Raw genomic sequence first — 20,885 nt, 5'->3', positions numbered from 1 at the left:
ATTCTTACTGGGCAATCATACTACTAAATTGCTAATCACAGTATCTGGAAAAAGCCGACTGTGTCAGGAGGGGAGAGAGATGGTTTCATTTATGCACTTCCACTGACTCTTGATTGTAAGATCTGCCTAATAAAAACACAATAGGACATAAAATGTCCAGAACATTTTTTTGCTAACTGTAAGTGACATTGTAAGTGCTTTCTACAACGAGGGGTTGCTTTAAAAAGTATATTCAGTATTGTTTAGTGAAACTCCCTCAACCACATGTTACCATTACTTTGGAAGAATAATTTTCCAGTCTCTCAGGCAAACTCTGTATCACAACAAACTTGAACAGACACTGTACAAGCAGAAATTCAAAGCAAAGCAAGCTTACTCTGTCCCAAAACCAGTATGTAAATACAAACTTTATAAAGGCCTATAATCAGCACCAGGCACAAGATGTCATAAAAGATATATGCTTTCCTCTTCCCTATCATTTAAGGTCAGATGCTAGTACATTAAAAATCCCCTATATTAAAATCAACTTCAACTCTAGGTTTGAAGATGCTGTCAAGATCCAGAAAAGATTTTGCTTCTTTCTGGAAAGCCATGATGACTTATCTTGCTGACATCTCATTCCTTCAGTGTTTTTTCAAGTGAAATTAGATGCGCTCGTTTCAGCAATAGCATGCATCACATAATATTCCCTATGTGACCTTGAAAGTACGAAGAACTTTAACTTTTGTTAGATTTTCATTAGCTGGCTATAGAGGTCTGTTGTTGCCAAGTTGTGCAGTTGCTCACAAACTACAACAAATTAGACACACCTCACAAGAAAGCTAAATCCTCCAGAACTTTTCACTTTTGAAATGCTAGGTATTATCCAATGTCCCGCAGTGAGATTGTTCAAGAGAATTGAATTTTTGCAGGACTTAAAGCTAACAACATTTGTTCTCAGCAAACTAAAGTATGCTTTGAAATGCCTCTGACATGGTCAGCACTAGTCTGCAGGTTGTAAATACAGGGACTTGTGCCTGAAAATTTACGAAGGTGACAAGTGACTTGCAAACACAGAGGAAGAATTTGATCAGTAAGTACTTCTTCATTCAACTTTCCAAAGTGGCCTGGGAACCATCACCACTGAAGTATTTTATTTACACAGGCATATTCCCGGAGTACTACCAAGCCAAGACATTACAGCTTTGTAGTTCCTCGTACTGATTAATAACTTATCTGTATGTATCCATTAATAGGGAGCTAGAAGGCATGTAATTCTCACTTTCTAGAAAACCATAACTAAAAATAAAACAAGATGCAAAAAACCTGCAACAAAATCAACCTGCAAAAGGTCATAGAATCATGGAATCAGAGAATGGTTTGGGTTGGAAGGGACCTCAAAGATCATCTAGTTCCAACCCCCCTGCCATGGGCAGGGACACCCTCCACTAGACCAGGTTGCCCAAAGCCCCATCCAACCTGGCTTTGAACACTGCCAGGGATGGGGCATCCGCAGCTTCTCTGGGCAACCTGTTCCAGTCCCTCACCACACTCACAGTAAAGAATTTCTTTCTAACATCTAATCTAAATTGACCCTCCTTCAGCTTAAACCCATTAGCCCTTGTCCTGTCACTACACTCCCTCATAAACAGTCCCTCACCATCTTCCCTGTAGGCCCCCTTCAAATACTGGAAAGCCGCAATTGGATCTCCCTGGAGCTTTCTTTTCTCCAGGCTGAACAACCCCAACTCTCTCAGCCTGTCTTCATAGGAGAGGTGCTCCAGCCCTCTGATACTCTTTGTGGCCCCCCTCTGGACTCGCTCCAACAGCTCCGTGTCTCTTCCGTACTGGGGCCCCCAGAGCTGGACGCAGTACTGCAGGTGGGGTCTCACAAGAGTGGAGTAGAGGGGCAGGATCACCTCCCTCGACCTGCTGGTCACACCTCTTTTGATGCAGCCCAGGACACGGTTGGCTTTCTGGGCTGCAAGTGCACACTGCCAGCTCATGTTGAGTTTCTCATCAATCAATACCCCCAAGTCCTTCTCCTCAGGGCTGCTTTCAATCCATTCCTTGCCCAGGTCTTTAACTTCAGAGTTTGTTGGGAAGGGGATTGCTTTTTTTTTTTCTTAAAGAAACAAAAAATTCTGATAATATGAATCAAGCTTATTTTGCTTTGCTTTTAATTATTTTTATTTCTCTTTTATTTGAATCCCCAGATGTCATTTGAGACATGCAGTTGCATGTCTACAGTGTATCGACACATATGAACAGGTGCATATACAGGGGATATACTTCATGCCCAGAAGCAACAGACACAGTTTCAGCTGTGCAGTTGCCCAGCGTGCCCTGTCAATGTGCAGATGGAGCCAACCTCAGCAATGCTGTGTTTCTTTGGTTGTCCCTGGGGCCCTTCTTTAAGACATAACGTACAGCATCTCAGATCCCCCTGGATGCTAATGCCAGCATTACTGTGACTAAAAAAGACCCCTTTTGGCAGCCCTTATTCCTCAGCCCAAACACTGCAGCCCCAAGAAACATACTGGAGCCTTCTGAAGCAAGGCACATCACGGATTCTGCTCAGACTTGAAGCCCAGTCATCCTCTTAACATACACCAGTGCAAATCCATAGTAGTTTCCCTCTAGTAAATGCAGTAATACAAATGTAAATCAAATGCAAGCTATTAATGAGATCCACATATATACACATACCATTTATGAAAGGCTTCAAGCTATTTGTCATGCTCAACTTGTGTAAACATTGCATTTCAGGAGTAATTCTGAATTTTGAAAAGATTATTAAAAAATCCTCAAACACAGCAACAACAGTGGCTATTCAAGTAACTGAGAGATATAAGTGCAAATTTGCTAGGAAAGCATTTTTATTATTGGCAATGAGCACTAGGCTTGATGCTACTTAATAATCAAGCGGATTCCTAGGCAGCACTTCTTAGGAAAACCAGCCTATGAAGTGGGGAGAGGACAAGAAACATCTATGGAGCCATAACCTACAAGGACTTGTAAAGAGTTGAAGAAAGCAAGGCAGAAACCTTCAGCATTATCTATCTGACCCTTTTAATAATTATTCAGCATATTGATTCCAACATCAAACAAGATGGCAAAGAAATACTTAATAAATCATACCATATATGTTCACTAACATATTTTAAAAATATTCAAAAGCTTAAAATAGTATTTCAGGAAGTGAAATTGCCTTTAATTACTTTTCAGGAATTAGCATGCAGTATAAACATTTACAAAATAAATATTCACCATATAGTCCATGTTTCAGGACCCATCAGAACCCAGCTAGAGTTGCAGCGTAGACTGCTGCTACCAGAGTCAGGATGGCACTGTAGCTGCATGTCGCAAAAATCCAGTGAAAGCAATGAACGGAACATCACTGTGCCTGGGTGGCTGTCTTTTTAAAATATCTGCTAGCAAAGGGCAAAAATTATAATACTAAACGGAGAAGAGAACTCAGGACTCTGCTAAGGAGTAGCACTATCCAAAATTAAGACATTTGTAAACAGATACTTCACACAGGTACACAAAACCAAGGAAACACCAGCGCTTTCCAAGCCACACCTCCGGCATAAATGCCAGAGAACAGAAGAAGGTTCAGAACCAGGCAGCAGGTCTCTCTGTTTTCCCCTGTGCCACTGCGAGTTAGGTTACAACTTCCTCAGTCAGCCACGGACTCCCCCCGCCCCCCAAGCTATACATTAGGAGACATCCCCCTGCACGGTTCTTCGTGCAACAGGCTTGATTTTTCAGCCAGCTGAGTAGAGCTGACCCCCCTTGAGGACTCCTCTGACAAAACATCTCACCTAAGCTAGTTCTGGGTAAGAAGCTCAGCAGAAAGGAAAGGCCAAAATAAGGACGAACGATTCTGGTGAAAACTTATACATAATTACATAGTGCTTTGAGATTACTATTTTATTTAGGATATACTACTTTATTTACAAGGATATAGATCACTGTAACCTTTTCAGGGTATATATTTAAGTATAACACATGGAGGTAGCAGTTACAGAAGATCCAGTATCTTCCAACTACTCTTGGGATTTGACCAAGAATTAGAACTGTGGTTAATCATGCCTCACAACTGAAAAGTGCAAAAAAATACAAGGCTTTTGAATGCAATAAAATTTCAAATAATTAGGACTGAAATCAGAAGGTACTTGAATAAGGAAAAGTGAAATACTGCAGAGATGCCAATGTAATGAGCAGTCACGGGGCACCAGAGATGTTCTCCAAGTGCTGTGCATTGCTTCTGCCTCTGGTCCTCTGCTCACATTTGCCCCCACTAATCCTCTCACCCTTTTGTTCTACCCAGTCTTATGGCTCTGCTCTTCATAACATCTTCCCATGCTCATTTCCAGTTATTTTCCAATCTAATCTATATAACTGAAAGCTTTTTTCCTTCTTTCCATTTTTGAAAGGATCTCCTGGAAATTTGCTTCACACATTTTTCACAGACAAATAAGAAAAAAATCCCATGACCTGAAGAAGGATTTCATTTAATCTCTTGATCAATTCGCACTTTTTATTTCCTGTCTCCAGGAACTTCCTTAGCCTTTATCTTGACAGAAACTTATCATACACATCTTCGAAGTTGCTAGCATTCCTGGCAGTGTACGAATGGTAAACAAAGACATCAAAAAATAATACAGCGCTAGTAAAATAAGTCTTTCCAGTCATGTGCTCTGAAGAACACACTTAGCACAGGCAAGAAACCCCATTTGAGTGTCTTCTCAACATTTCAAATAAAGAAGGAAAATGAAAAGAAAAATGGAAACCTGCTTTTCCTGACCTTCAAGTAAACTATTTGTCTCGTGACTTGTGCCAAAGATGGCTGCAGGAAACGTGTCAGACTGCAAATATGCATATAAACAGGCTGTGTTTAATGTATGATGAGTTTATTAACTCTGAAAAATTGTTACAGCACATGAGCTCTTATTAGTGCAACAATAATATTTCTTCCTCACGTTTGTGTCAGATCCAAACTATGCTTGTCTGAAGGAAGGATCTGCTTTTTCCAAAGACACAGAGTCTTTGGGGTCCCATATTATCACAACTACAGCGTTTTACTTGTCTGGACATGCTATTAGTGACATATTGCTGTTGGACAGAAAGTGAATACTACCCACGTGTTCTTATTTTTAAGCATTTATTGTAACAATGTTTTCCATAGCACTTTCTCAGAAAAGTGAAATGCTTATACATGTCTACATAAACTAAAGTTCATATTACATCTATGCAATGGATGCATTTGGACAGTCTCTCTCATTGGGGGAACTGGGGGTGGGGAGGTGATTCAGCAGCTGAATGCAACATAAAACCATCTTTCATGACAAGCTCACTTTTCTCTGTGTGTTATTTCACCATTATGAGATGGAAAAAATCTATGGCATGTTCCTTTCAGCCACTATCAGCTGGAGACAGCACCACGCCAGGAGCAGGCATATGCCAGCATCCATGCTCTGGAGAGCTAAAGAGAGCAGGAGGGCAACTGCCCACTCAACATCGCGCAGACTCTGTAGGAGTTACTTACACTATCCCCTCTTGGCCTGCTCATGGGCTAGCAGATGTCTCTGGTCTTTATTTCTGTATTTTGAACACAAATGTTTCACTGTTTTCTGCTGAGTCAATGACAACGAGTTACAAAGCTGGTGCTTGCTCACAAGCACTCTCAGTTTGGTGGCAATATTAAGTTCTATGGTATGAAAGGCCAGAAGAATTTCCTCCTTGATAACGAGAGACACAGTATCTGAGCCATGGTTGCCCACCATCCCTAGCACTGAGCCAAGGTACCCTGCTTGCCTGCAGCCTCCCTGGCTTTGAGGCATGTTCTGCATTGGATGCTGCCTGAGCTTCCCCTCCGCTACAGCGCTACCAGCCTCCTCCTGCTGCCAGCGGTCTGGAGGAAAGCCTGAGCTCACCATACTCACCACAGGAGTAACGCAAGCAGAGCACAAATCACAGAGCCCTCCCTGGGTTGCCTGCAGCGCAGTAATTAAGCAAAGCAGTGAATTCAGTGAATGTGAACCTGAGGTACAGCCCTGGTGCAGATCTTTTCATGCTCTGAGGGAGGGAGGAAACAGTCCCAGAAGAATTTTCCCAAGTAAGGTAAAAGAAAGCGTTCCACTTCCCTCACAGCGTGAACAAGGAGGGGAAGATAACTCAGCCAATGACACCAACTGCCACAGGACGGTGCTGCGTGAAAACCTGGTAATGCTCAGTCACAGCCACACGTTACCAGAGCCCATTGCTACGGCGGGGTCAGCACGCCACGCTGAGTGGTTGTTTTACTCAATTCTATTAATTTATCTGAAGACAAAACTCCTCTCTGCTTATGACAGGCTCATTATCACCACTCTATGTCTGACCCCGGTTTCTTTCACCTAGCGGAAAAAAACCACATCTAATGATGTGTCAGAATTTATCTGCTATATTTTTAGGTTGGAATGATATTCAAATCATCCTAAAAATCTGCACATTTTCCCAGGAGCCTTGCTAGCTCCTGTTGGTGGCCAGCTGCATGCTCCCCACTGTGGCAAGCCGCCAAAAGCCATTTCTTTTAATCCCGAGTGCTGTGAATCACCGAGCAGGACATCCACAGGCTGCCAACTCCTGCACGCCTTTTGCAGGACCAAGGCTTGCTCTTCAGCAGGGTGATCCCCAGAGTTAGCAGAGAAAGTTTTTCATGAAACTCTGTTATGAAGCAAGATTTTCAAACTTTGGTTTCTAACTGTAAGCACCTAGATAAATTGAAGTCTGTTTTTAAGGAAAGTTGTGTGTTTACAGTAAAGATATTCATTAGAAGCAATAAAAGCTGTAGGTACTCAGCACTTACACTGCCAGACCTCTTATTCAGATGTTTAATTGGAGGAACTTGCATTTGAAAATGTTGCCCTAAGGAACTCACCAGCCCGTCTAAGAGCAGCTTAATTGGTCCAGACAAGTCCAGACTGAAATATGCAACATGCTGTGGCATCTCTTTGGGAGTACATGAAATATCAGAAAAACCCACGCCATCCATGTTAAAGTGTAAAAATACTTCTCACTATCTTCTGTCCAAATCCAGGGTTTTCTCTTTCTACAAATGCCAGCCTGAGATTTTAGGGCAGAATTTGAAGTAAAATGATAGCTAAAACTAACAGTCACCCATTAGCAATAAGCAAAAATCACACTGAATGAAAGAAGTCTTTCATTTTAAAATAAAATCATATAACTCTTTGCTGTATTCTAATGCTTTTTGACATTTATTATTTATTTACGTGTGATAGCCAAATTTAAAAAGTGACTGATCACCTCACTAGTCTTCCCCACAAAGGCTTCTATGGCTTCATCAATTTTGCTCACAGCAAAATTTGTTCTTTCACAGTCTCTGTCATATTCTTGCATCATAGCTTCAGTTTATTATTACTTTGTTTAAATAAGTTATCCATAAATTCCAGCCTGGACATCAACATTTGTCTTAATTAAAATCTTACGGCAGTTTCAGTTGGAAGCTATTTCTCTTTTCCCTCCTAAAAACCCTACTGTGAAGTATTCATGAGCCAGCATGACCCCTTGTTCCAGCCGGGAGATGGCTGCGTTTCATCAGCAGCGGGTGAGGTAACTCCTACCTACACAATCCCCAAAACTGTCATGAGAACTCTGAAGATTAAAAGGGATGATTTAAACAAAAACTGTCATTATGCTGATTAAAGGGGAAAGATCTTTACATGCTTAAAACCACATGCAAAAAGGAGCGGAGGGAAATATATATATACCAGATGCCTAAATGTACCTAGGGGATAGTGTGTTCTGATTCAAGAAAATTATTATCTACCCATCCCTGTTCTCCCACACACGTCCCTAAGGAAAATAGGAGGAGGGTCTGTTTTTGCGGTGTCTGTTTCCCAAAGCAAAGGAACACCATGTGGCGGTCCTGGAAAAACCTGTTTTTCTGTGTTTCTACAAGCTAAGGGGAGTTGTTCATTAACATGCCATTTTAAAAATAACCGAAAAAAGAGCTATCAACACAAAGGCTGGTGAGTGGGAGCGAGGTCTTGGGGGCAGGGTGAGAGCTGCCCTCTGCGTGGGCCGGGTCCGGGCAGCCGGTGGGTGCTGCCAGCCCCCAGCAAGAACAAACGCCCGGGAAAAGCAAGCGGGAGGCAGAGCTGCCTCCGGCAGCAGCGCACCCGCACCGGCGACTTATTTTTAGCCTCTACTCATGGAAGTAAACGTGTGATGAAGCACTTATCAGAGCTTGTTGCTCTGGCACCTGGGGAGAGGTAGGGGGCTGCTGTGAGAGAGATGTCGTGGAAGAGAGGAGCTTCTCCTTCTCCTCTCTTCCAACTTGTCACCGTGCCCTTTCGCTTCTTTTCCCCTCCCTTGAGGCCATCTCCTTGGCAAAGGAGGGAGAAGCCTTACTGCTCTCCACACCTCTGCCTCTCCCACCCTTCCCTGTGGTCGGCATGTTTATTGGCCTACTTAAATCCTGTAAGTGAAAACAAAGTGAGTTGGGAAGTGACAAATCAGGTGCAAATAAGTGGCTGTGCACTCTGCACGCTCCAAGGCCTCATTCCTTGCTTGCAGCGCGTGTTACACCTCGCTGCTTTTGTGATTGCACTTTTGACTGCAGTAGAAACCATGCAGAGGCACCTTTTACGTACGTATCTAAAAGGCATGTGCATATGCACTGCCTGGGTGGGAAAAAAAGTAACTGTAGTAAACATCCATTCTGTACGGCATTACAAGCCATATAGAAACGGAAGAGGAGCTCAATAGGAAGAATGGTGAGATACGAGTTACTTCACGGGTGCGCAGTGTGCTTATAAGATCATTTTGCAAGTTGCTAAGCTTTTTTGCATGTCAAATACAAAACTATTTACTCTTTTCCCCACAGAGCTGTCCTTAACTGCAGCAAGACTTTTACCCCTTAAGCCAGTTCCAAGTATGTCTAAATACATAAATAAAGTTAGAATTGGGACAGCTGGTAGGGTTCACTTATTTATCTAGAACTTCCCACTGAATTTTTGTGGATTTCAAAGCATCTAAAGACAAGAGTGTAGACTTTGTGTCTATCATGCCATTAAAGGAAAAGTCAGAATTTAAAAATTGTCAAAGGATGCACATGCATCACACTCCCATATGTAATTAATCTATACGAATGGCACTTCACTGCTGTGAAATACAGAGGGAAAAGCATGCAGATCCATATTTATTTGAGAACTCTAGTTGTGAAGCAAGACACACACAGTTAAAGGATAACAAACTCAATCCACAGCAGAGTGCAGAAAAAAGAAAGTACAGTACTAACTCTCTGAGAGGATTCAATTTTCATCAAGTACCTTTGAATGTCAAGTTCTGAATGAAGGGAGACCAACATGCACTGCAAAACCTGTGGATCAGAGAGAGAAAAGAAGGGGAGGGGGAGAGAGAATTGTTAACAGGAAAAGAAAAAGGAGAACAATAGAAATTAAAAGAGAATAACCTGTACATACTGAAAGAAGGGGAGGGGAGGGGAGGGGAGGGGAGGGGAGGGGAGGGGAGGGGAGGGGAGGGGAGAGAAAGGACACTGAAAAATAATGAAGGAAAGGCCCATGTGCCAGGGAACAATATGCTCTATTGATCCTTAATAAGTAATATTCTCGGGACTCAGCTCAGATGAGCTACGTGTGGTGGTGTGTCAAAGAAATGAAGAATGGTCTTCTAATATAAGAGTTAATGGCAGAGAGTTGAGCCACACAGATTCAAAAACATATCTAGTAACTATATCTGACAAGAAATGGCAAAATAAACTTTCTTCCTAAGAAATGATACAACTCTTGGTTGGAGTTAGCAGCAGTCATTACACTTCTGTGCTGGTTTCACACTTACTATAGAGACATGGAATCCTTCAAACAGAACTTACAAATACTTGATTAACCACAAATTTAAGAAGAATAAAAGATAAACTGTGGTATGATTGAAAAGTATTCTCCAATCACATCTCTCTTTACTATTCTACATCTAACCTTAAAGCACACAGAATGTGAAAATGAGCTAAAAGTAGTTTAAGAGCCAAAAAACCCCAAACATTTTTTCCCTCCAACACATGAATGAGATGCAAATTTGAAGGGAAATTGCCTACTGCTGTTTGAACCCTTATAGGTGGAGGTCCTATATTTCCTTAATCTTCATTTGCCTGTGGGGCAGAGGTAACAGAGGTTTTGTATAGTGAACAACCTTCTCTGAGCAATCAATTCCTCCTTCAGCCAGAGTCAGGCTCCCAGGACAACTGCTGCTGCCCTGTTGAGAGCAAGCAGCTATTCATACCAGGAAAGAAATGCAACTACTTTGATAACAAGGACATCATTGTTAAAGAATCTTCTTTAGCAAGTAATTATAATGCCAACATCATAATTAAGAGACTAATTCAAAGAATCTTTTGAATTTTACAAACCCAGAGGATATGAGCATATGAGAGCTGATTCTGGGGACGAGATAAGCAACATATAACTATGCTGTGATTTTTCATGTTTTTGTTGATTGGATCCTTTGGAAGGGCAGTACCATTTTATTTAAAGAGAACAATAGATCATTTTTCTCCCTATGATAAATGCATCATTTAGAATTGTTCAAGTAAAATGCGATTTTTACAAATAAGCTATTTATGCAAACACAGTACAAATTAAATGTAGCCTTCCAGCAACAACTGGATAAATTCCAATTCCAAACCACAAAGACAAAACAGTCTGTTGCTAATGCCTCAGTAATACTGAAACTGTATATATGGGTTTTCATGTTTTTATAATGTCACCACCCCACACATGCAAACCTGAGAAGTTCTGTTTGCCCTTTAATTAAAATATTCTCCTGATTAAAAAGAAAAAAAATATTATGGAATCTCTAAGGACTAAATCCCATATCAATGCCAAATGCATGAGACTTCCAAAGGAAAAAAATTGTGCTGCATGTTTGCTTGACATTCAGGCATCATTACACATCAAGACTACGCTTAGGAAGGGACATTACTCTGCACAATGGCAGCATTAAAAGAGTGCAAGAGTCACCCTCCCTAAAGCCATTGCATAGCATCAACTTGAGCTATTTAGTTTCCTCAAACCCTGTCACCTCATGGAGAATTACAACTGTGTCGCTTTTTCTCTGGACTTTCCTACTCCCAAAGGAAGTGGAACATCAATTCTGACCTAAGGTCAGGTAAGGAAATGAGGATGCTTGACAAAACCAGCAATACTTCCCACCCTCAATCCAGGGAAAATGTTGTCTGTATCCTTACCTCTCTCCCTCCTCTTATCATAACATGGTATTTATTTTCACTATAAAACAAGGAGATAGATGAGAATTTGAAGTTAAAATACATAAAACTAGTCCACCTAGATCCAGAAGTCTCTCCCTCCTCTTACGGGAGTTCATCTGAAATCATATGGATGTGATGCAGGATTAAGAGTTAGTGTTCTCTGAATAAACACAGTCTTGCAGGAAAAAAATGAGCCACACAGAAATACAGAACCACAACAGCAGTGCAGCAGCAGGCTTCACCACAGCAAACAAGGCCTCCCCAGTGTTATATAGCAAACGTCGGATCACCTAAAGAAGATCCAGACATGCCAGTATGGGAGAAATATAATCAAGACCATTACTGCAGCCCACGTAAAGACCTAATTATGAATGAAATTTGAAGACATTTGGGTCTGAATCCAAACCTGAAGCATGGCTTCCTTTGGAACTTTCCAAAATATTCTTAATTTTCTATATTCCTTTCCAAACTCAACACCACACTGATGCCTTCATCAGCACTCCGATGAGCTCAAGGGTATTTAAAGAGGGAAAACAATAATGATCTATTTCTTCCTTTCCTCCTAGATTGTAGGGAAATATTATTTTTTTTCCATCTGTGGGCATGCATGTGGATATATATAGCCCACAATGATGGGAAATGAATTCAAGGAGAGCTCTGCAATTTCCAAATGCAGTGAAGGCTGCAATCTCACCCACCCCAGGGACAGGTTCCCGGGACAAGCCCCCGTCTCCTGCTTCCCTCGCCAACTTTGTCATTGTTCCAGAGAGGTGAGGCATCAGAGCAAATACCCGACATGAGGGGAGAAACAGGATGTTGGAGCAAATCCCACAGAAGATTAAAAAAACCCTGGACTTGATTTACTTAGAAATAAAGAGCTGTGGAGAGCAGAACTCTCAACTAATGTGCTCTCAGCAACCTCTGCTGGCCAGCAGATAGGATCCCATGCTTCCTCCTAAATGGAATTCTACATAGCCTGTGATTTCATTTCTGTCTATGAGAGCTGGCTTGAATGAACATTCCTTGACAAGCCTGAACAGCACGAGGACAACCTATAAAAGGTAGGCCTGTCCCAATGAGCTAGAATAATGACAGGGATTTCCACTGTCTGTTACTAAATACCCTCAAAGCAGAGAGTCTCCTGTTGAAACTACTGTTAAGTCTTCATGAGTTGTGAAAGAAAATAGGCAGAACACAAGAGGTTCCAACTCTCATCCATGTTGGACTGGCATGCAGAGAAAGAGATTAATACAGGCAGGTAAACATATAAAGGTAATATAGAGAAAAATCAACGTAAGAGTATAAGTAATTTCCTCTGGGAAAAAGTGGAAAATGTGAGAGGCCAAGGAGGAGAGTGGAAACTGGGCCTGGGACACAGCACGCAGCTAACGGAACAGTTGCAGAGCCTCGCTAATGGCAAGTGTGAGCCGGATGGGGTGTTACATGGAGAAAACTAATCTCAGGAGCCAGTCTTTATTGTAGTGAGAAAGATACCAGGGCAAAGTAAACAGCTGCCAAACATGTTGCTTTTGAACTTCAAACCTAAACAGAGCGAGTGGTGGCCCTGGAAAAAGGTGTAGAAAGCTAAGAGTCACAGGAGGAAAGCAAAGATGCCAGGAATGTGCTGAATGTCATCAAACGAAATCATAAGAAAAGTCTGGTGAATATTACTTGTAAGGTAGTATCCAAAGAATTAGCGTGCAGTAACTTAGGGAGGACAAGGATTAATATCTTGGGGCTGACTGATTGTATTAGTCATTATCCCAGGGCCTTCAAAACAAGGGTGAACTGTAAGTCTGCCTTGTGGGATTTGCTTGCTAAGCAGATCAAAGGAAATTATTCACCATTTTAAGCAGGATCAGGCCTGTTGAACACCAAAATGCTATGTCTCCAAAGGAAAACACAGATGCTTGAGACACTTGTGTTGATGATTTAGTAGGAGACATCTGTCCCCCTGAGTCAGTCTGAAATAATGTCACAGAAGGGTGTTAGGAGCGTGATGTGCGCCCACCACGGGAATGCAGCACTGCTGTTCTTGCTGGCAGTGACAATAAAAGCCAAAGTGCCTTTTCACTGAGGTACTGGCAGTGCTGCAAAAGTGGAGAAATCAAGGAGCACATTAAGTGTTCCCTTTTTTTTCAGTCTGTGTAATATGCCCTTGATTCATGCTTCTGATGGATTTCAAAAGGAAAGTCCTTACAAAGGCAGAATATATTAAACACATTACATTTATCGTGGGTCACCCAGGAAGATGAAGTTGCTAAAATCAGAGAAATGCACAGGTACAGTGTGAAGCAAAGCCAGGTTAGCCAGGACATTACAATGCCAATTAGTGTTCCCTAGGTTTACAGTCATTGGGTAAGATCCTGCAGAGACATGCAATCAGCCGGCGCTGGAGGGAAACGATAATGAAAACACAAAGGGCTTGAGATGAGTGTGTAGATGATGATATACGACTAAACGAGATGCTGACTCATAAGTCCTCTTAAACAGCTTGAAACTGAAGGAAGGAAATGAGGATCAACTGCCTATTTCCTGTGCACAATGGTTTTGTGGGGAGGATGCAAGAAAGTGATATTTCTCAACAATGCTGGGATGGGAAAAAGTCAGGATGGTAACTCAGCTGGGTTCAGGCCAAAGAGGTTCTTCAACAGAAATTTTAAGAGCACAAGTATCTGCCAAAGAAGGGAAAGGGTGAAGTCTTTTATCACATGAAAATACAGAGTCAACGTACAGGATCAACTGCAAGCAATCTCCAAGACAGCATTTAATCAACTGTGAAAAAAGAGAGATGGCCAATGACAAACTGGAAGCACGGAAACAAAAAGACCAGTGAAATATAAACCAGGAATGCAGTCAGAGAGATGAGAACAAAGGAAGAGGTCTGCACAAAACATTAGGACTTCTTATGTTTCAGGATTTACGTTTTCCAGCACACTCTACATCTACTGCATCCCTCAAACTGTATATGTTCTTTGGCTCCAACTCATTGAACATTACAGCTGAAAATGACACGTGTTAACTTAGCAAACTATTTTTTTTTTTAATTTCCAAACCAAAACAAAAAAGACCGAAGGCCACCTCTTCATTGTCATTTTTGTTCTTTTCTCAGTATTTATCAAAAAATTCCAAAAACCTTGTGCTTAATTCAATTTTAGTGAGGATTAAAGCTAAGATAATACTTTACATAATTTCATATAATATTTAATAAATATTAAAATCAAACAACTAGAACTAGATAAATTTTAAAACATCTCAAGGGAATCCAGATCATGTTCCAAATCATACTTTTTAAGAGATGTAAAACAGTCACACTTTCAAAGTAAAAAATAGTCTGGTATTCAAGAGGTTCAGAAGTTCTCCAGGGTCACATAGCCTTCCTTTTTTGCTGTCTCTCTACCCATGTGAAGATGCTATGTTGAAACCCTGTATTTTTGCACTTTCTCAACAGAAATACAATATTGTGTTTATATTCCAGTTCACATGTAATATCAAGGGAAAACATAATTTCATGTTCACCTTAGATGACTTAAAAGTTTAGGGTTGTTTAAACAAGATCCTGCAGGGTATTATATATTTCAGTCTTAGCTCCATCATGGATTTATGCTTAAAAGTATAATTAAGCACATAATTAAGAATAATCGTATAAGAAGTCCATGAAACTATTTTCATGAACAAAGTTAGGCATGAATTGATCATTTGGTTGTTCCTGGATCCTAACACCTATAGTGGTGAGTGCTCATCAGACTCTTCACTTTCATATTTCACATATATGATTCTATGATTCCTGTATTTATGATTTGTCTGTCCCCCGCTAAATATTTAAGTATCACTGTGCAATGCAACATGCAAACCCAGCCTGGTTGGTGCAAGCTGGAAAAAAAATCATAGAATCATAGAACGGTTTGGCCTGGAAGGGACCTTAAAGATCATCTAGTTCCAACCCCCCTGCCATGGGCAGGGACACCCTCCACCAGACCAGGTTGCCCAAAGCCCCATCCAACCTGGCCTTAAACACTGCCAGGGATGGGGCCTCCACAACCTCTCTGGGCAATCTGTTCCAGTGCCTCACCACCCTCACAGTGAAGAATTTCTTCTTAATATCTAATCGAAATCTATTCTCTTTCAGTTTAAAGCCGTTACCCCTTGTCCTATCCCTACATGCCCTTGTAAACTGTCCCTCTCCAGCTTTCTCGTTGGCCCCCTTTAGGTACTGGAAGGTGCTATAAGGTCTCCCCAGAGCCTTCTTTTCTCCAGGCTGAACAAGCCCAACTCTCTCAGCCTGTCCTCATAGGAGAGGTGCTCCAGCCCTCTGATCAGCTTCGTGGCCCTCCTCTGGACTAGCTCCAACAGCTCCATGTCTCTCCTGTACTGGGGCCCCCAGAGCTGGACGCAGTATTCCAGGTGGGGTCTCACAAGAGCAGAGTAGAGGGATAGGATCACCTCCCTCGACCTGCTGGTCACACCTCTTTTGATGCAGCCCAGGACACGGTTGGCTTTCTGGGCTGCAAGCGCACACTGCCGACTCATGTTGAGCTTATTTTTCACCAACCTCCCCAAGTCCTTCTCCTCAGGGCTGCTCTCAATCCCTTCTCTGCCTAGCCTGTCATTCTGCTTGAAATTGCCCTGACCCATGCGCAGGACCTTGCACTTGGCCTTGTTGAAATAATGGTTGGGTCTGGTTTCTCTAAGGTAATCTGAATGTGATTTGAATCTGTGAATGTGAATCTGCATCACTCTTTTGTGATGCACAATTCTGTATGCAAAAAGCCTACATTGTACAGACATGGAAAACTGATAAAACATTGGCTGAAGATCTCAAAGTTGGTTCCCTAACGAGGCATACGAGTTTACAAGGAGGTACCTCACGTACCTCCTACTAATTCTGCTAAGATTTGCAGGAATCAGAACAATTTTGAATTAGTGGTTGAATTAGGGGTTTTCAGCCACTGACATGTAATTTCTGAGATATCTAGTAGTTTAAATATCATTCAGACACTAAAATTTACTAAATTAAGTGGCAAGAATATTGTCTACTATTTTTCTGTATCTGTCGCACAGTTAGAAACAAGGACAATTAGACAAACACAGTATCTTTGTTTCCAATAGTCCATCACTCCTATTATTCATTCCCTTCCTCCTATTGTTATCATCTCGTCTTGGAATCACAGTCTATTGTTGAAGAAAAACAACAAAAAAATATTATGAATTTTATAAAGGAATAAAGAAACAATGATGACCTAAGAAGGAAAAGATTTTCATGAGCTGTCTCCAGTATTTTGAAAAAAACGTAAGAATAATAGAGAAAATATGATGTTTAAAGAATATAGCTCTTCCTCTCTCTCATTTTTCTGTGGTATTTTTCTCTCAACTTTATTTAAACAACTGGCTGACCTGGTTATTCATACAATAACCGTCACTGAAAAGCACAGTATGGTGTATGCAATGACAACTGATGGTCTACTGAGAACAACATCCTCTGAAATAGAGAAAAATGCATGGCTTTGTCATCTTCCATCACTCAGATTTAATTGTAATGTTTCTTTTATAAGTTCTTTCTTATAGACTTCATTTTGGCCTTCACTATTGATTAAATGTACCTTATTTTCTAGGCTTTGATCAGCTCATCCAATTAAACCTTATAAAAGCTCCTCAAAGAGATCAAAATTTGGATTATTTCCTATTCAAAGTCATAAGGTTACAGCAGTTGCTCCCCTCACCAAAATAAAAAATATTATATGGTAATTACTCAGAAGATAGCATAAACAAAAATGTGGCTGTACATGCATTTTGTTCCACCTTTCTCCTGTACTCCTCCATAAGGCAAAACAACATTAATGGACAGGTTTTCTAACAACTGAAACACCACAACTCCAAATGATGGGAACTGGCAAGTGTTCTCTTAATTATTTCTTGATATTCTAAAGTGTTCTTAGAAAAGTTTCTTTAATCAGAATTCCCTTGACCACAGAGAAATGGGTGAATAAATTTGATGATGTTCACTTTAAATTGTATACAGCAGTAATCTTCCAAAGGTGCTCTTCCTCCCCCCCCCCCCCCCCCAAATCCAGTATCTTGCAACAAAAAACAAAACAAACAAACAAAAAATTCCAAAATTCTTAAGTAGGCCCACAAAGATATCCAGTCATAGCCTTCTATGATCCAAGAGTTATCAAGCTTTGGTTCCCTTTTCAGTCCTTACAAAACCATTTTTCCCATCCTTGGCCCATCATATACAACAGAATTCACAATACCTATCTACCTTACAAGGCTTCTGCAATAATTAACTCATGAACAGTTTCCAGCACACTGCAGGGAAAACTGCTATAGAAAAGTATTACATTTATATACCACATTAAGTTTGCTCTTAACCTCTTGTAACAATCACAAAGACTCAGCACAGTAGTGAGGTTTTGTTAACCAGTCTCCTAGATTTTCTCTTAGAACACCTAAAACTTTGAACTACAACATCAAACATAAAAAGCCCACCTGTCTTATTATTAACTGAATTTATTACCTTCCAACCTTTCTTAAACACATACCTGTCATCTACACAATTACGAGAGAGATATGAGCTCAGAAATGCCTTTGTGCAGCATATACCAGCTTACACTTGAATAGTAAATAGAGTAATTAGAGTGGAATCCAGCTGAATAAGTCAGTCTTATTATCTCATAATATCAGTTATCTCATATTAGTAAGATAAATATTAAGTACATACAATGCAATACACAAACAGTGAGATTCTGCAAGGTCCTGAGTGAATCCTGGTTTTGATACAATCAGATACTACTGCTATGACACTAGGGACTAATTAACACCAGCCAACATTAGCTTATAGAAAATTATCTTGACATCACTACTGCAAAACAACACTGTAAGTTTTCATTGATAAAGCATGTTAATTTCAAGTTCAGATTTTTTAATATTTTTTTCAAGTATTATATATGTTCAAAAGTCCTTATTGCAATGTGCTTTATTACATATTGCAAAACCTACTTCTTAAAATTATCTACTCACATTTAACGCATACGATGAAAAAACCAATAATAAACAAACCATACTGTCAGCTCATTCATCAGAAACGTCAGTTCAAATATATCCCATTTGGAAACAATAGACGGATGCTACTGGCTTTACAAGCCTTACGGAGCAGGGAATAGAGCTAGACTTGGATTTCAAGAGTTGATGTCATCATTGTTCACAAGCCAACACAGGGCTTTAAAACTGAAAAGAATCTACAGCATATAAAATGGTTTCCAACTTGTAAGGAGTCCAGGCCCCGCGCCAGTGGATAATAATTTGCAATAGAGCTTAGGGTTTTTCAGAGGAGAAAACGGGGGAGGGGATATAACACATTCCATGCAGAAAGGAATGTGCAATTCCATATTCTTATGTGCTACAAAGGGAGATGTCTTTCTAAAATTTTCTTTCCTTGTGTTGTGCGTGTCCTCTCTTCAAATGCTTAAACATTTCCAACATTTGGATCTTTACTTTTTAACATCTTCATCAAAAAGCTTTCTTTACAGTTACAGTGCGAGCATCACTCATAAATGACAAAGTATTAAAAATTAAGAGAAGGCAAGCCTAATAGCCAGTAGATATATTTTCAGGATATCAGAAGGAGATGCAGTGAAGAGTATGTACATTTGAATTTGCTCTTTGCTGATTTACTTTGCTTTTAGCACATACACATTAGTATTCTTAGAACTGCTGAAAATTTACCAAATCAAAAGTTAAAACTTTGAAATGAAGTAACCTTTAGCAGACAATACCAAATGAGCAGTACATAGTTTCTTCTGCTCTTGTGTGAACATTCAATGAGTCTCATATTCCTCAGTGCCTCCGCTCCCCTAAATTCAGCAAAATACAATGTTATCTGTTCAATAAAAAATATACACACAAATATTTGAAAAAAGCTGTGTCTCAGTCTTTTCTAATTACACGGCACAGTCTTCACTAGCCAATAAATACTGCAGCCAGAAAATAATGTATGTCTGTACTTCAGCATTAGCCATTTGCCTGGTTACTGAAACTGTGAGCACATGTGTCTCATGATTTAGAGGTATGCATACAAAAGGAATCCTGCCTCCACAGAAGCTCTCGGAATGTGTTTTGCTACAGGCATTAAAAGAAGGCTAGGGTTCCATCCCTACAGTGTTACCCTCTTTTAATGCCTCTAAACCTTAAAAATGGACTTGAGAGATTCAAAGCGAAGAAAGAATGGGTTCTTACATATCGTTCTTTCAGAAATTTTCTGAGAATAACTCACTTTCCAACAGGCGATTCTGTAGAAATTACTTATAAAGCAAAATATACTGGCAGTGGTCTGTTTATATGTGTCTGAACATGGGTAAAGGCGTCTAGCATTGTGAAAATAAATGTGTTGATAGAATCTGCAGACATTCTATGGTATTTTTTGCCTGTTCTGTCTTGGTCTTATCTTGGAAACTAGAAAATAATTCCTATTTTCACCATGGAGCAATACTTACATTCATTTTTTTCTTTCTTTGGTTTTTTTGGTCTTTGTTCCTGTGCTGTTAGATAGAGTTAATTTTCTTCATAGTAGCTAGTAATGGGGCTATGTTTTGGACTTGTGCTGAAAAACAGTGTTGACAATATAGAGATGTTTTAGTTACTGCTGAGCAGTGCTTACACAGAGGCCTTTTCGGCTTCTCACCCCACCCCACCAGTGAGCAGGCTGGGGGTGCACAAGAAGTTGGGAGGGGACACAGCCGGGACAGCTGACCACAACTGACCAAAAGGATATTCCATACCATATGACATCACGCTCAGTATCTAACTGGGGAGGCTAGTCGGGAGGTGAGATCGCTGCTTGGAAACAGACTGTGCATTGGGTTTGGGTTTTTTCCCTCTGCAGGCAGTGAGCAACTGCATTTGTGCATCACTTGTTTAATATATTACTATTATGGTTGTTATTGTTGTTATCATCATCATCTTCTTCCTCTGTTATCCTATTCTCCTTTACCTCAACCCACGAGCTTTTCTTTCCATTCTTCTCCCCATCCCACTGAGGCGAGGAGGGTGAGTGAGCAGCTGCGTGGTACTTAGTCACTGGCTGGGGTTAAACCATGACAGGTCCTCATCATTCATTTGCCTGTTTTTGTTGAATAGAACTAGATCTTTGTTCTATTCAGTGAAATGTATATATTCTGTTTCCAAACATCAAGGCCTCCTAGTCTCTGATGTAACTAAGGAAAATTCTGTACATGGTAGGTTACAGCACATAAATGTGCATTGTAGAAGTGCATTTTTTTCCTTCAGTGTCCTCAAAAGATTATCTTCTTGCTTGCAACTTGCATCAATTCTGATTGAGAGAGATTATGACCCTGAGATACACTCAGCAGTGCTATACTACTCAACATGCTGTTGACACAGCATGATGACACAGCCATCTCAGGAATAATCTCCAGGTTGCCTAGCTAGAAAACATAGCTCTTACTCCCATCTACATGAAAGGAAATGCAAAGATGGTTTATGTTGCAGATACGAAATGTATGACAAATATTCCATGCTATAGGATCTTTCATTAGATTGCTGCAGAAGAGAGACTGAGGAACTCATTTTCTCTCTTTTTTTTTTTTTTTGTAAA

General features: G+C 40.5%; 1 protein-coding gene across 1 annotated transcript in view; it reads right to left on the bottom strand.

Moving 5' to 3' along the window:
- The window catches only part of KIAA1217 (KIAA1217 ortholog), a 191,378-nt gene that overhangs the window by 103,852 nt on the left and 66,641 nt on the right, over window positions 1–20,885 (bottom strand).

Source organism: Balearica regulorum, chromosome 2 (assembly GCF_011004875.1).
Source record: "Balearica regulorum gibbericeps isolate bBalReg1 chromosome 2, bBalReg1.pri, whole genome shotgun sequence".
NCBI lineage: Eukaryota > Metazoa > Chordata > Aves > Gruiformes > Gruidae > Balearica > Balearica regulorum.
Note: the sequence above shows the minus strand (reverse complement) of the source record. Positions and strands in the feature narration are given on the sequence as shown.